Source organism: Agelaius tricolor, unplaced genomic scaffold, assembly GCF_023055355.1.
Source record: "Agelaius tricolor isolate 1412-34295 unplaced genomic scaffold, bAgeTri1.0.p SCAF_11, whole genome shotgun sequence".
Taxonomy (NCBI): domain Eukaryota; kingdom Metazoa; phylum Chordata; class Aves; order Passeriformes; family Icteridae; genus Agelaius; species Agelaius tricolor.
This window is the reverse complement of record NW_027269271.1, coordinates 311196-326113: the sequence shown is the minus strand read 5'-3', so window position 1 is coordinate 326113 and position 14918 is coordinate 311196.

Here is a 14918-nt window from a genome sequence, read left to right as displayed (position 1 = left end):
TTCTCCCTGGACTGGGCATGGAGACTCCTAGAAATGCTGCAGTTGAAATTTCCCTTTTTTCAGTTCATTAACACTGACTGGCTCAGCCTGGACCCTATGAGAGGAGTTTGGGCTTGTGCACTGTTTCTCCTCTAAGCTGTGTTTCCCAGTTTTCGCAGTTTAATATCCTCTCAGCTACCTCAGCTGGTCTCCAATCTAAAGTATCACCTTCCATCTCCCACCATCACAGGCAGGCCTCTTCCTCCAGAGTACAGACTGTGCTGTGCTCAACACCAAAGTCTCCCCCTCCTCCCTGCCAGCTTGTGAAGCAGCAGCTCACACCATGTTTTATGCCTGGCATGTCATCCCTGGCTTGCCTCACCTGCTCATGGAGAGCTCAGCAGTGAGGATCAGCTTGGGTGCAGGGCTGGGGGTGGGCTGGGCCATCCCTAGGTTGTGCAGGGCTTTGGAGGCACCCAGGGGCTCTCAGGAGCCAGCACAATTGCAAACGTCTGTGGTACCCACTGTGGCATCCCTCGCCCCTGCCCCCTGCTTCATCCCTGCTGCATCTCGAGCAGCTGGAAATGAGGCTCCGAATGGAGCTTTCCCTCCCACCACTGCCAGGGAAGAACGTCACACACGTGTGCTCACCCCACACACGAGCGCGTGTGGGATGTGTCCCTCGGCTCCCACAGCCAGAGGCAGCCTGTGGGAGGAGGCAGGGAGCACGAAGAGCTGCTCCCGTGGTCATTGCCTGCAGCTGAGCTGCCCCAGGCTGTTGCCCTCCTGCCCCAGTCCCATCCCTTCTCATCCCAGAGCAGCTGCTGTGGGATGGGAGGGCACCAGGCTGCTGTTTTGTGTCACTGGGACCCGGGAGGGCGTGATGTGTGGCTGTGGGGAAGGGCTGCTGGGCTGGGGCCTCTCCTGCCACAGCTGCCTTCCTTCGCCAGCCTGCCTTGCAGGGCCTGTGAGCCACTCCTGCTCCTGTGCCATCGCTCACAGAGCCAGCCAGGCACCTTGGGAAGGGGCGAGCAAATGCCCAGGTGTGCACAGTGGACACTGGGCAAAGCACTTCACATCTTTCCCATGGCCAACCATATCCAATACGTGTCTGGCAGACAGTATTGGTGAAGAACTGGAGCATCTCCTACACAGCTGAAAAGCATCAATGGAGTTGGCACTGGTCCCCAAGCCCCCAGGCTGCAGAAGCCCTTCACATGTAGCCACTCTGGTGACATTTCTGCCCAGGCAAGTGGCCACAGTGCTGAGCCCTGCTGTGGGGAGGGGACCTGTACACCTGTTAGCAGGTAAGATTTCCTTCCAGCACTGGAGAGCTGCATCTTACCCAGCAGGCATGTGGCTTGAGTGAATTACAGCTAATGAGCTGGGAGCAGAGAACCCTGGAAGGACCACTGGGGTCTGAGCTTGGATGGATGAACTCAGCCCGTGTCTGAGCCTGACACTGCATGCAGCCACATTTCCTGTCCCAGGGCACTGACTGTGGCCTGACCTCCCTAAGAGACACACAGAGAGGCCACACTCATCCCCGTAGGGTCCCCCAGCCAGTGCCGGGATTCCCAGAAATAGCATCCCACAGCAGAGTCTGAGGGAATTGTCCTTTCCCATGGCTCTGCAATGCACCGTATGACTCCACGCATGAGCACAGCCCTGGCTCTGGTGGCCAGCCCCTGGAGGCAGCCTGAGGAGTGGCCATCTCCCCCCAGCTCAGTCCTGGCAGGAGGGATGAGTCACCCTTCTGCAATATGGGTCATTTGCTGCTCATATGGAAAATTTCTTGAGTGCATGGATGTACCTCCAAGCTGACCCAGTCTCCTTTCTGCTCTGCATGCACGAGGCAAAAATGGAACTCTTCAAGGAAAAGAAGCTTTAGTTTGCTGTGGTTATTTCTTGATGAGCCTGCTCTTCTCTGAAACAATGCTCTGTAGACATTAGCACATTCGTTTGTAGTCTCCCTTAGCTCCAGCTTTGCACAGTTCACACAACCAAATATGGAATCCAGACAATTTCCCCATGCTCTCAGTTGTTTCCTACTTATATGTGCACCTACAACAGCATCAGGGGCCTTTTGTCATTTCTAAGGGCTTGGAATTTCCTAATCATTCTGAGGGATTGGTGGGAGTCATATTTTTCTTTGTTCAGCCCAAATGGATGGTTTTTTTCCCTCTCCTGGATTGGATTTGCTAATGAAATAAGTGTTGTTTTTTTGTATGATGGTTTTTTGGTGGTTTTTTTTTTTTTTTTGTTTTGGTTTTTTTTTTTGGTTGATTGGTTGGTTGGGGTTTTTTTTGGTTTGGTTTGGTTTTTTTGGTGTGGCTATTGTTCTTTTTTTCATGGCCATCAGACCACAGGAAAATCTATTTGAGTAACTTGCCTTCCAATTTCCCGAATCTCTGTCTCCTTATCCATTTTAAACATTTCCTGCTAATCACTAAGACAATCACTGCACCACAAACCAGTCAACATATGGCTGTTCACTGATGCTTTCTCATACAAAAACCACTTTGAAATGTCTCATTTAGCCACTTGTAATGCATTTAGTATGGATTTTATGACACTTTAAGCCAAATATTGATAGCACATCATATTCACTTATGAATCTATTTCACCACCATAACTTCCTCATGAAAAAACTATTAAGCTCATTAGAAAAGGTCTATTTTTCCATTAGATCATGTCAGCTGATATCAATGACATCACTGCCTTTTCCAGTGTGTCCCCCATTGTCCATACTAATAGTGCTCCTGAACTCATCAACAGTTAAGAGCTATGTGACTGGACAGCTCACCCTTTCCTAGGGAACCACTTTAATTGTGAGGACTAATCGTGAAGAATTGTTAAGGTTGGAAAAGACCTCCAAGATCAGCAAGTCCAACCTTTCACCAAGCACCTCCATTCCAACTAAACCATAGCACTGAGTGCCACGTCTGGTGATGGTGATTTCTCCACTTCCCCGGGCAAGTAGTTTTGATCCTTAACCACCCTTTCAGTGAAGAAATTCTCCCTGATGTCCAGACTGAACCTCACCTGGTGGAGCTTGAGGCCACTTCCTCTCATCCTGTCACTAGCTGCCTGGGAGAAGAGTGCAAACCCCACCTGGCTCCAATCTCCTTTCAGGCAGTTGTAGCAAGTGATAAGGTCACCCCTGAGCCTCCTCTTCTCCAGGCTAAACACCCACAGATCCCTCAGCTGCTCCTCACAGGACTTCTGCTCACCAGAGCCTTTAGCACCTTCATTGTCCTTCTCTGGACCTACTCTAGCACCTCAGTGTCTTTCTTGTAGTGAAGGGCCCAGAACTGGAAACAGTACTTGAGGTGTGGCCTCACCAGTGCCCAGTATAGGGGGAACAATCCCTTCGCTGGTCCTGCTGCCACACTATTCTTGATCCAGGCCGCATGCCCTTGGCTTTCTTGCCCACCTGGGCACAGCCGGCTCATGTTCACCCACTCTTGACCAGCACCTCTTTTTCTGCTCGGCAGCTTCTCAGACATTCTGCCCCAGCCTGAAGCATTTCATGGGATTGCTGTGACCCAAAGGCAGGACCTAGCATCTGGCCTTCTTGAGCCTCATACAGCTGGCCTTGGCTCATGGATCCAGCCTGTCCAGATCCCTCTGCAGACACTTCCTGCCCTCCAGCAGAGCAACACTGCCACTCAACTTGGTGTCTGTGAACTTGCTAAGGGTGCGCTCTATCACCTCTTCCACATCACGGATAAAGATATTAAACAGGACTGGGCCCCATAGTGAGCCCTGGGGAACTGCACTGCTGACTGACCACCAGCTGGATGTAACTCCAGTCCACCACTACTCTCTGGGCCTGGCCATCCAGTCCTTAACCCAGTGAAAAGTGCACCAGTCCAAGCCCCAGGCTTCCAGCTTCTCTAGGAAAATGCTGTGGGGAAAATCAGAAAGCATGGCTTTCCAATTCCAGTATTGTTTTATTTTTAAATGAATGGAAAAGAACCAGTCTTTGTCCAGAGCTCTTTGGTGTATTCCTCCAAGAATCCTAGTGCAAGCCAGTTGCACTTAGCTGATGCGAGACTGTGTGGATCATTCCCAGGGCTGTGTAGCCCCAGGCGGGGAGACACTTGCTGTCTTTACAATGGACAGTGAGCTGCTGTTTATTTAAATACACAGTTCTGTGTTCCTTCCTGCTCTTCATGAGCTTTTTGCACTACTTGAGGCTTACTGGGAAATCCCCTTGTGAGAAACAACTGTTCACTTTAAAAATTTAAAAAGGTTTATTAAACAACCTTGACAAAAATACAACAAAAGTACTATATAAGGAAAAAATTCACAGCGCTGGGAACTGCCTGCATGCACACCACATGGCTGGTTAATCTTCAAGATGGATGCTCAGTCTTTTATACCCCTGGGGGTTGCATCAGCCAGCCCTAGCCCTTCCCAAAGTCTGTCAGTCAGTTCTTCTTTGCCATTTATCAGTGGAGACTGCTTTCTTGTAACTGGATTGGAGCTCAGGTGTTGCCATGCCTCACCCCCTGAGCACCCCCAAGCTTTTCCATTCCCAACTGCCCCATGCAAGGGGCACATGTACAACCTTCTTTGTACCTGTCCTAGACAGCCCAGGCTGTCTGATGGCAACAATACAGGGGGGAAAGGGAACTATGGGGAGAACAGAGGACATCTAAACTACAATAACATAACTATACCTCACTAAAGATTTTCTTAATATTCACACAATAGTTATCCTTTAATTGCAAGAACCAATCATCTCATTATCCATTTATAACACCCTTGAGCCAGAAGCTGTGATGAGTGGGACTCCTCAGAGTGACCCTGTGGGGTCCATCAATCACTGTTTGCTCACAGTCAGTGGTTGGCACACACCTCTCACTTGTGGGCTGATTGCTTCACCCTAAGGTATAGAGTAGGAGGAGGCATTAAGGGAGGCAGGAAGAGAGTTGATGCATCAGAAATTAAGATGTCTTTATGTACAGTGTGCAACAAAACCACTTCTTGATCCTTCTGCACCCTAGCAACCCAGCTGTGCAGCAGCTCCTGTTTTCCAGCTTTAGAAAGCCCAACCCTTCAATGTGAGTGAACTATGTTCTGCCTAGACAAGCACTGCAGGATAAGAAGTTACAAGCTACAAAACAAAATCTTTCATCACTGCAGATGTAGCAGGATCTACTGTCTTAACCTCAAATGGACCTTTCCTGCTCCCTTCCCTCTTACATTTGCAGTGGCAGCTCAGCAAGATTAGAGGTGCCATACTACAAGGCCCATGCCAGAGAACAAAACCTAGAGCTTTATTGGCTTGTGAAAAGTCCAGGGGACGTTTTGTCAGTGAGGTCATGGCCCTGTGTCACAAGCACATTGCTTGCTGCTCCGATCACAGTTTAGTTGCTGCATTCTTTAAGGCAGCTCACAAAAGGTAGCTTGGAAGCAGCAAGCATCTGTCAGTGCCTGTCTCAAGGTTATGCCTGTTATTTAAAAGGTGACTTCTTACAAGACTGTGAATGGGGTGGCAAGAATCACGATTTCAGGCTAAAGGAACACAAAAGCAAGGACAAGCAGCTGCAGCAGAGAGACAGCACCTTTTCAGAGGCACTGCGTGATGCCAGCGTGCTACATACAATGACTTGAGAAGAAATAAAAGATCTTCATGCCCCAGCCTGGGGGACAATTCTAAAAGGTGCCAGGTATCCAATGGATCAGTCAGGCCTGATGTGCAACTGGTTTAAACCTCACAAACAGGGAGAAGAGGAAACGCTGACAGCAGTTGATTCTTGCCTGAAGTTTCTTGACCTCTGTCTTGGAGGTGACTCGGACAAATTAAATTGCAAGTGGCAAACATCCAGTGTAGCAAAAATGTGGAATACTACAGCGGGCTGTGAATTGCTGCAGAGAGTGGTTGCACGGGACTACATACCCTGTATAACAGACACACAGAGGCTGCTTGCTGAGCCCTGTTTTGTCAGGACATCTTGCTATTTAAAATTTATGTTGCACGAGTACTGAAAATCTGGGCAGATCTGAGTTTCACTGTGCCATAGAGAAAGATTTAAAAACAAGATAGAGAAAGAGCGGTGAGCAAAATCTATGGCACATGGCTGTGCCCAGCAGCTGAAGCTCAGAGGGACCACGCTCGATGCTTCATCGCTCAGAAATTTCTGCTTTTTCAAAAAAAAGAGGAAATAACTGTTTCATTTTGTTACATTTTATCTTTCTGAACTTCTCAGCAGGATGCAAGTGCCGGAGATTTTAGTGTCTCTTCTGAAACCAGTCGTTCTGGTATTCCAGGTGCAGTCTGGATGCTCAAGACTGCAATTACTGGCTCAGCAGATGAGCCACCAGTAAGCTGCTATCCCAAGCCAAATTCATGCTTTGTTTGTGTTTCAGCTAGAAATAAGTTTTGAGGAAAAATATTGGCTCCTACACATGTTTTGAATCAAGCCTCCAGTGTGTCCATAACTGGCTCATCTAACACAGGATCACTTGGATCACCCAGGAATCTGACCCATACTTACTGCAGCAATCCTAAATGGTCATCCACAGGGGACTTGTGGTTCTAAGGACATAATGCAAAAAAAATCAAAGGAGATACTCTGTTGGGTAACCTTATAAATGGAGCCACAAAGGTACATTACGGACCTGGACTTCCTCAGATCAAGTATGTTCAGCTCCAGGACACTGTCTCTGATCACTGGAATGACAAGTCAGCTCTAAAGACGTGCATCACACTGAAAGGAGCAGCAGTGCTCATTATTATCATGATATAAATCATGCACAAAGAGTTTTATAGTCCATAAGTACAGAGTGTTTATCGTATTTGTTCATCATAAGAAACTGCAGTTTGTGGCAAATTGCGTTTCCCCATTTTGTGAAATTATGCTGCAGTCCCAGTCAGTCCAGCTAAACCTCACCCACCGAAATCTAACATGAGATTGCCACTCAGTTTAACTTCTCTAATGGACTTGTCCCACCTGGAAAGGATTGCCAGACACAGACCTTGGGTTGTTACACAGAGCACTAGATGACCATCAAAACATGCCCAACACCCCATCAGCCAGGAAATCCTGCCTGTTGGACAGGACATTGCTTGTCCTCTGCCCGTATCACTGGGCCAGCTGCACACCACTGCCTTGCTGCCCTGCGCATTCACCTCTGCTCCATGGGCCGTGTCCTGCCCTTGTGCTGCCACCAGACACCAGCTGTATTTATCCCTGTCCCATGAGCACTAGCATCTTGTGGTGCCTGTGAAGGGAAGGCCAGGCTGAGAAATGGAATGGAGACACTCTGCCTGGGAATGGGAAAGGCTGGGGTCATGAGAGCTGGAAAGGGAAAGAATACCCAGTGATGTACAGAAGGAGCAGGAAGCTCTGTGAGGAGAGGCCCTGAGATGAGCCATGGGAAGGAGGAGAACACATCCCACAGCATCTGGACAAAACAATCCTTAGGAACACTGTCCAGCAGCCAAGGATCTCCAGGGACATTCATCTGTCCCTGGAGGGAGCATCTGCATGTGCAGAGTGGCCTTGCTGACCTGGAAGAGAGGTCACAGTGAGCTGAAAGCACCCCGGTACTTTAGAACAGTGTAGTAGGATCTTTAAGAGAACTGTACCACATATGGGCTCCAGAATGATTCTTCAGCTCAGCAACACCCAACGATCCTTACTGTCATCTTGTGCTTGAGATGCATCATGGAGAATCACTTCTATTTGGAGTGGGAGCAGCTAAAAATAGTGCTAATATAACAAGGATGAGAGATGAATTTCAAAATGGAGCAAGAAAATCCAGAATCCCCTCACGGTCATTATATATTCCCACAGCTTTCAGACATGCTTTGAACAGCAAATGCTGTTGCTGTTTGTTAGACAAAGAGGCAAATTGCTTGTGACAGTGGCAGATGCCTGGAAGGCTTCATATTGGAGTGATTTCTTTTTGCCCCCTCTTCCTTCAACATACCTTGTTGCTCTCCATCTTTTAACCCTGTTCCCTGTTTCCTTCAACCAAAATATATGGGGCTGAGCTGCCAGCAGGCGTGCAGAGTATCTGGTAAGCCATCACATCAAACCTTTCACTGGCACAGAACAGAATGGCATCTGCAATTTTCTACGTCAGCATCAACAAGGCAACTCTCCCTGTCTTTTGTCAGGCTCGCCCTCCGTGTGGTGCAGTTTCTGCCACGTGCCGGGGGTCTGTCCCTTCTGATGTGGGCTTGTGCATCTGCAGCACAATCTCTGAATAAGCACTGCAGATCTGTGAAATCTTTAGAACTTGTTGATGAGAGACAAGCAGAAGGCTCAAGAGTGGAAACAACCAAGAGCTCAGGCTGCCATGATACCCCAATCCCTGGTGCTCACACTCCTTCAGGGGGTGCAAAAGGTATTCCTGACTGAAGGAGGACAAATACACAGAAAAAAATCTACTTGCACCTCACCGGATTAGCTGCCTAGAGACCTCTCAAAAGCTGCAGAATCCCTGAGTTTAAGCCTTATCTTAAGAAAAAAGGTCATTCCTCTCCTTTCGTAGGAGCCTTTGAATATGGTCACCCCTGTCCTGGTGCTGTCCCTCACCTGTCTCACACACATGCTGGCTCTCCCCACACTCTGCAAGCCCTGCACTGCCCCTGAGCAATCCCTGCCCAGCTGCGAGTATAATGCAGAGGAAATGGCTCATCTAAACTCTCTGAATCGCTCCGGGGGCTTTAGGGGGTGTTTACCCCTCCTGTTCTAGTAGAGGAGGGCTCCAGGAAAGCTACCTTGAAATCCGAGCTGTATTTAGAGTGACAGGCAGCTGATGCAAAACAGGCTCAAAAGGCAGTTTGGAAAAGATAAATTGGGTAGAGAGAGGCCTGGCTCATCCCTCCCACAGCCACAATAAAGTGCTTGATGTGTCCCTTCTCTGCACTTGATCACGTTCCTGCTGCCTGTGTTTCATATTATGCAACTGATTGACTTCACAAGATGTGAGAACAGAGCGTCTCCTTGCCCTGCTCCCTGATGTGTACTAAGTGTGTTAGACAGAAGGATGGAGGAGAAATCAAAACAAGCCCGGAAGCTGCCTGGTTTCCCTGCTAACCGCTTGTGTTCAGATCCTTGTGCTACAGTAGTCTGAAGGCACTACCCTGAGCATGTTTCAATGGTCTGCAGAGTTGTTCTGCTGCAGCTTCCCAGTGAGCACTGGGATACTTTCTGTACTGAGCAAAAACTGTGCTCAAACAGGACTTTTCTCTTTGAGGGTTAACGAGCACCTCTCAAAGCAGACTCTGCTCCATGAGATGTGCAGGAAGGCAGCAGGAGGCACAGAGGCCAGCTGTCTTGCCAGCTGCATCCCCACCACACAACGTTAAAGTCACAGGGCTGTGGCCAAGGGGACAATCTGCTCAAGAAATGCCCTAACCCCTGAGAGCTCAAGGCATTTCTCATGGAGGCTCCCATTCAAGAATCCACTGCCCTGGAGCCAGCATATCCCACTGTAGCATCTTCAGCCTGGTGCCACCTCCCCAGGGATAGTCCTCAAAAAGCACTTCCCACCATGATGCTCATACTAGGAGGGAACAGGATGTCTCAACAGAGGGCACCCATGTTGTGTACTGTCATGTCCAAGGTGCATCACTGTGATCTTCTGAGCTTCTTCTGAGCTTCTCAGAATTACTTTGCTCCATGAAATCTAGTGCTGACAAGAGTGGGTTTGCTGCTGTATTTTTCCATTTTCCAACATCCAGCTGTGGATTGCCTTTACTTATAGCTCATGGATAATAGAGGCTGAACCCCACTGTGCTTTTAAAATTCTCCAGTATATGCATACTTGGTCCAAACCCCACCAGGGCAGTACAGAAGGCAGGCTGGACTGTGTTAGCAGCAGAGACCAAAGTAGGCTCAAATTTTGAAGAAATTATCTCTAAAATCCTGCTTGTCTTTGTTCTGTCTGAGTCACACAAGGTAATATACAGTACATACGGGAAGGGGAATGGGGACAGCTCTAAAAGCAGGATTTTTCTTCCCCCACTGCAATTTCCCTCTCATATATTGCCTAGAGTTGTTCATAAGAGGGCAGGATATTCTGCCCTCAGCCCTTGACCAACAATCTTGTGGCATATAATTCAGTCAAATGTCTGCTTAGTATTGTTAATAAAAAAGAGGACTGCAATATGATATTGGCTTTCACATTTATAGATATTATTTTTTGCATTGATCATAAGTATTCAGATATAATATCATGTACACCTTTATTTAGCTGTTTGTTAGTATAACAAAATCTATAAGTTTAAGTATGTCCTGCATAGTTTATAGAAATAGTAGTAGGGTGAATATACCGTATTATAGGCCTTAGCTGAATACTAGGTGTTAAAATACCTCTATGTAACCAAACAAATGGTGTGAAATGTTGTTCTCCTTTCCATTGACTGAATCCTTCAAGTAATAAGATAACTGTGACACAAACCAGAGCACCAGAGGACAATTAAAGAATACCATGTTAAATTTAAGGAGGACATACAAAAATCTTATCAGAGCATGTGAAACAGCAGGATGGAGACACAAGAAGAAATAAAATATATTGACCTGACACACAGGATGTTATGCAGATAAGCTGGAGTGTGAAGAACCCAAACGAAGTTCCCAAAACATCAGAAAGTTTACAAGAATGTTTGAATAATGTATGAAACACATGAATATGCATGTACCTCAGGATGTAATCACGTAATGGATGTGACCATATAAAGATAACACTGTCAGGACAGAGCATGTTCTTTGGCTGCCCGCCAGGAGCACCCCAGCACTGGACTTTTGTCTCTTATTTTATCTCTTAATAAACTTTACAAAAATTATTTATCTTGAACTCTGTTTTTCACAGTATCACAACAAAACAGTAACAGACCTGGAACACAAAATCAGGTATTATTATATAAGGACAGGAAAATTATTCCAAGCCAAAACTCCATCAGATTTTTATCCAGCTATTCTGTGTTCTGCTAATGCTTTTTCAGTTAACCTGTTTCAGTACTGGTGTAGAAACATGACTATCTCAACCAGCCTCCACTCATGAACTAACTGGCCTAACTATCCAGGGTTTGCAATTCAGTGAAGCAAATACTTTGTTTAGCAGCAAGTACACCTGACCATCCAGGGCTTGTCTGGAGACACTCTCACCCTTTCCAATCCGTCCAGAATCCCCAAATATGCAGCCATGGAAGAGCAGTGGTGAACCTAGCATGTACAGAGCTTAGCAGCAGTTTAACTACAGACTGGAAATGAGGAAAAGCATGGAGATTTAGAACATGAGCAATCCTGCACAGGGAACAAGGGGAGGGAGAGCAGAGTGTGCCATGCACACAGACAGGCTGCTGGAGGTCAGTGCAGGATGAATGGATGAGACACAGAAACTTTCAATCAACTACACAGCTAAGCAGACAAATTTTTTCCCAGGAGGTAAAAGGCTACCAGGCTGGGACCACACTGCCAAGAGCACAGGACAGTGTGCAGAAATGGAGCCTTGAACTGTACACACTGCCCTTCCTGCCACCAACAGCACAGGCTAAACTCTTCAGATTTGAGACTTATCTGCTTCTCCTAGTCTGGACACGTTTGCTTTCCTGGTGGCCCATCAGGAAAGGCAGTGGTGTGTGAATTGCCATTCTCTTGGTAGGACGTGGGGTCTTGTGATGCCTTCCTTGTCTGTGCCGTGATCTGACCAGACTGCAAGGTCTTTTGGTCATGACATAAACACATTCTTCAGTATTACAACCAGGAATGGCATCCTAGAAACCCAGTTCTGGGAGCAGTGCTCTACCTTATCAGTACAGGTCATTCTTTTAATCCTCACCCTCTTGTTTTTCTCTCATTCTTTACACACACTACAATTCAGGCTTCACTTCAACCTTAGTACTTCTGTTACAAACCTCTTACACACCTACATGTGGAATAATCACAGGGCTCTGCCTCCTTCAGACATTCAGTAAGGGCTGGAAGATGGATATTGCTCTTCAAGAAGGCTGCAGACTGACTGGAAAGAGTCCAGAGTGCAGACCTAAAAGGTAAGATGGAAGAATGAGAGTTTGTTCAATCTAGAAGTAGGCAGACCAAAGGGACACAGGGTAATGATACATGAAGTACCTAAACATCACAGCCATAAAAGGCTGCAGTTATGGAGAGGAAGATGATAAACTGTTAGTGTGTCCATGCTGGGCAAGGACAAGAAATGTTTGCCCTCAATTACACCAAATAAGGATTAGATTAGGCAGCAGACAAGATTTTTCCAGCCGTAAGGTCATGAAGTACTAGACTGGATCATCTGGAGAAGGGCTTCTAACACCACATCGAAGAACTCCCACTAAAAATATAATTTATCTGCCTCTGTCTGCCTTGGAGCTTGGTGAAGCTCTAGAGGGCCTTTCTGCATTCTTTCAGAGAGGGTTTATGGGGAGATGGTAAAACAGGAGTTTAAAGTTCAGCTTTAGGTCTCCATGTTGGTGGAGATTTGTGGCTGAATGTTGGGGACATGGCATGTCCTGATCCTAATGATCCCACCTGGCTGCCTCAGGGACAAACGTCCAGCTCTTGCTGAATAGCAGGGACCCACTGGCTCTGTACAATCCTGACCTTCCCGTTCTTCCCACTGCCATAAACCAAGCTAAGCTGCATCATCAAAATGGTTCTTTTTTTTTTTTTTTTTTTTTTTTTTTTTTTTTTTTTTTTTTTTAAAGCTAAATGGATTTCCACCTACTCTGCAACCCTGGGGGAAAAGGAAGTTGAAAAGTTGAATTTCTGGCTAGAAACAGCAGTTCACAGTGACCAGTCGCAAGGGAAAAGATGATATCAATGTTTCTGAGTTTCCAGTTAATTGTGTTTACTGAAGAATGCATAGCATTACAGTGCCTTGAGCTTTGGCCAAGTCTGTAGAAGTAAATAAAGACAATTCCAGCCTAATGTTAGAAAACTGACCCTTGGATTATTTCTGAGCTCACTTCTTCCAAGAGCCAGAATAAACCCTGATGTGTATATGATATGTGAAATAGGGAGCACTGGACTTATACCTTATTATTTCAGCAAAGAAATGTGTTTGCTGTAGGGAGAAGGCACCTCTCCTCCAGGTGACAGGCCAAAGACATAGCAGTCCTTTCCTCCCAGGGCTTGTCTGGTGACTCTTGTGCAGCTCAGCAGACTTCCAGTGACCTTCTTAGGAGGATGTGCTGCAAATGTGCTCTGTAAGGAGGCAGCAGCAGGGGAGATGCTGCCCAAAGGGAGACCAGGCAGGAGCTGAGGGTGACCCCAGCATTGGCTGTGTCCTCACTGAGGGCACCATCCCACAGCACCTGAGCAAAGCAGGTTACACAGGAACAGGAAGCCACCAGTGTCCATCCACAGCCCTGGGATGGATCAGAGTAGGGGCCATTTAGAGAGGTCTAGCAGGAGATAGGGCTGGAGACAGACCAGCCTACAGCAGAGCTTAAGACCTGAGTTTAAACGGAGCTCCTGGTCCATGAGCATAGGGTGTGGCTGGGGCTGGTCGGGGCAGCTAAGGCCTCTCAGTGCCCTTAGGGGTTGATACACTGCCCTGCACCCTGAACCTGTTCCCAGAAGGGCACAGCCATCTCTGCCCTCCCATGAGGAGCTGTGCTCTGCCCAGAGGCCATGGCAAGCATCAGGTGCTGGCCAGTCCCTTTCTGATCCTTTCAGCCCCTCTTCCCCCTGGCACGCCGTGCCAGCCAGGGTCCTGCGGACTCCTCCAATGCTTTATGAGCACACCTCGCAGATTGCTCACAGCAACCCCAGCACAGCCATTTCTGCCCAGTACAGCCCCATTAGCCAGCAGCTCTCTCCTCAGTCTTTAATGATTCAAACCACAAAGCCATTTGTCATGCTACATCTTCTTTCCAGTGAGTAAAAGTCAATTAGTGTTTTCAACTTTGCTCTGAAACAGCCTGGTTCCCTCCTGCTTCTTTATGCTACCAGGAAACCATCTACAATAATGACTTCCTTGGATGTCTAGTGCTGTGTTGCTGTGAATTACAAGCTCTCTAAATTTCCCTCCCTGTGTACCAAACACCTAACACAGAAGCCATGTTTTGCTGCCAGAAATTCCATGTTGAATTGGGTTTTGAACCTGTCATATGGCTGCTTTTTAAATTTTAATTTTTATGGTCAAGAAAAGAAATACAATTTTGGCTTCCAGAATCTTATTTCTTAATTCAAACATGTAGTTCTTAATCCTGCCTTAGTAGAGGAATAAACTCTTGAAAAACAAATGCTCCAGAAGATCTGCAGAGTCAAAGTACGTGGGAGTGCTGTGGCTGCCAGTGAACTCTGGTGGCCTGCTGTCACCCCAGGGCCCTTGCCAGCACCAGGTCACACAGCCCAGGCTCCCTGCAAGGGGCTTTGCAGAAACAAATCAGCTCCAAACACAAGCTCAGAGTCTCTTGCATTTGTCAGTGTTAGGATGTAATAAGGCATTAAAACTTGACTAGCACATGATAATTGTATTAGAGCTGCGGGGGTTTTAAAGTTAAGAGACAGTAATGTTCCTGAAATGAAAAATTCAAAACTAGTGTTTTCTATCATATTGATATTTTTATTTGAAGGAATAGCCATTAATCAGAGCTAATTGACATTAAATGAGATTTTAAAAATTAAATTATTTAATTGCCTTGCCATTTTTAATTAAAGAAAGCAATTCAATTATTAAATAAAATCAGATGTTTTTAGGTTCATTGCTGGTCAGCAATGAGTTTATACATCTACCTGAATTTCACAGAATCAAGCAATGGTTTGGGTTGGAAGGTTTGTCATACCACCCCCTCGTGAGCAGCAGATTCACAGCAGGTGAGTGGCACCCTGAGCTCCTTGACTGCAGTCTCCTACCCCACCAACATGCCAGCATCCTCCCTTCCACATTGTGGAAGAGCTGTGAATGTCCTTCTATTTGCAAATACCCCCTCTTGGGCAGGTTGTAGTGTA